Source organism: Oratosquilla oratoria, chromosome 6 (genome assembly GCF_046742065.1).
Source record: "Oratosquilla oratoria isolate Oo_2021 chromosome 6, ASM4674206v1, whole genome shotgun sequence".
NCBI classification, from domain to species: Eukaryota; Metazoa; Arthropoda; class Malacostraca; order Stomatopoda; family Squillidae; genus Oratosquilla; species Oratosquilla oratoria.
Window position 1 is genome coordinate 2,982,691 of NC_134782.1, and position 2,500 is coordinate 2,985,190.

Consider the following 2,500-nt stretch of genomic DNA (forward strand, 5'->3'; position numbering starts at 1 on the left):
ATTTATGCCTTTGACTGTGGCTACCTCCCTTGTAAGGGGAAAAAGCCCTTGGTATACATATGTATATTGAATCAGAGTTGACAAGTTTGAGTAAATTTGGCGCAGGAAAACTCAGAATGACGGCGGGGGTACTTTATTCCCTTACGTTTCGGCTGTATGCCTTCCTCAGAGAGAATGACAAACGTACATACATCTCGCCTTATATACAAGAGCTCCGGGGTTCTGTCTTGCTGGTTGTCATGGGGGATTATTGCTCATCGTGGGATTATGTCTTCTTGTGTCTGGCTGGCTGTATAGGACGGCCTATACTGTGACCCGTGCTTGTCGATTTCATTGTTGGTTTTGTTTCCGCTATTATAATTTTTCGGTTGTTCTAGCTAGGTTGACAAATCCTTACCTATGATTGTTGGTGTCTTCTGTACAGATGTGCGCTGCTTCTACTGTTTTTCTTGTTTTCTTATCGAGTCCTTTATTGATAATTTCCGTGTTTTGCCAGTCTGGGAGGTGTCCGTGTTTATCTATGTGTACGACCAATGAGTTGTGAGATCTGTGGTGTTTGATGTCATTCTTGTGTTCTTGAATGCGTTTTTCTATGCCACGTGATGACTCGCCAATGTAAACTCGTGGACATCCCTTGCATGGAATTTTGAATACTACGCTGCTTTCGTTTTTTTATTTACTGTTCCGGGTTTCACCAAATCTTCAATTTTCTTACCTGATGTGTACGCTCTCTTAACGCCTGTTGTTCGCAAAAGAGTTTTTTTTTCTAGTGAATTTATGTCCATTTTGTAGGACGGAGACCAAAACTGTACCACATAGTCAAGGATGGGTCTAACTATCGCTAGATAGAGTTTGATAATTACCTCTGCACTTCTATTCGTTACCGTCCTAGCAATGAAGCCTAATGCTCTGTTAGCTTTATTTCTGGCGCTAATGCACTGCTTCCTGGTTTAAGGTCCGGATTCACCAGAACTCCCAACTCCCTCTCACACTCAGATTTGTCTAAAAACGTCTTATCTAAGTTGTATCTATTTTAGGGGTTGTGTAGCCATACGTTTAACACGCTACATTTAGAGATATTGAAGTTCATTTGCCATTTCACCGACCATGTTAACAATTTATTAAGATCATCCTGCAGAATCTGGGCGTCGTCTCCTGACCTAATTAGGCGTCCTATTTTAGTGTCGTCCGCGAACTTACTAACATCACTATCTATCCCATCGTCTAAGTCGTTTATGTACATAATGAACAATAAGGAACCCAAAACCGAGCCCTGGGTAACATTGCCCCACCTAGATTTTATTCCATTTATGGTGACCCGCTGCTTTCTGTTACTAATCCAAGCTCTAATCCATTCTAACACTTTTCCTCCTATGCCATGGGCTTTCATTTTATTTAGTAGTCTCTGGTGTGGCACCTTGTCGAACGCTTTGCTAAAGTCAAGGTAAATAACATCGTAATTTTCATTGTTATCTGACGCCTTATATACTTTAGTGTAAAAGGATAGAATATTAGTCACACATGACTTACCCTTGGAGAAACCATTCTGTGAATCACGAATTAAATCATGCCCTTCGATGTGTTCTCTGAGTCTATTTACTATTATTGATTCAAGCATTTTTCCTATAACCGATGTCAAACTGATTGGCCTGTAGTTGCATATAGACGATCTATCTCCCTTCTTAAAAACAGGAACAACGTTTGCCTGCCTCCAAGCAGTTGGAACAAAACCAGTGTCTACCGATTTATTGAATATTTAAGTTAACTGGTCGCAGATTTCAAATTTACACTCCTTAAGCATTCTTGGAAAAATTTCGTCTGGACCCGAAGATTTTGTAGAATCAGTACAGAGAAGAATGACCAAAATGATACATGGACTCGGAAATTTGCCTTACGAAGAGAGGCTTAGGCACCTAAACTTACACTCTCTGGAAAGACGCAGAGTGCGGGGTGATCTAATAGAAGTGTTCAAGTGGATCAAAGGCTATAACAAGAGTGAAGCAAACAAGGTCATCATAATAAAACAACAGGGCAGGACTCGCAGTAATGGGTATAAACTGGACAAATTTAGATTTAAGAAGGAAATAGGGAAGAATTGGTTTACTAATAGGGTGGTCGACGAATGGAATAAACTTAGTAACCATGTAGAAAGTGCTGAAACTATCAGTTGTTTTAATAAACGATTAGACAACTTTATGGATGGGGATGACAGGTGGTGATGGATACGGAGCTGCCTAGTGTAGGCCTTATGGTCTCTTGCAGTCTCCTTTATTCTTATGTTCATATGTTCTTATGTAAAAGAGTTTTTATTGATTTGGCTTTTTTTTTTTTTTTAATGGTACCGAGATATCTTCGATCGTGATTTTATCTTCTGTTTTCTTTCTTGCGGCAATTTCAACAGCTTTTCTTTTTAATTTGTTTTAGCGTAGTCAAGAAAAGTCGGTTAGCTTAGTCACAGAAGTCCCAAGAGAGATTCGTAGCTTTCTTCGAAACCACATCT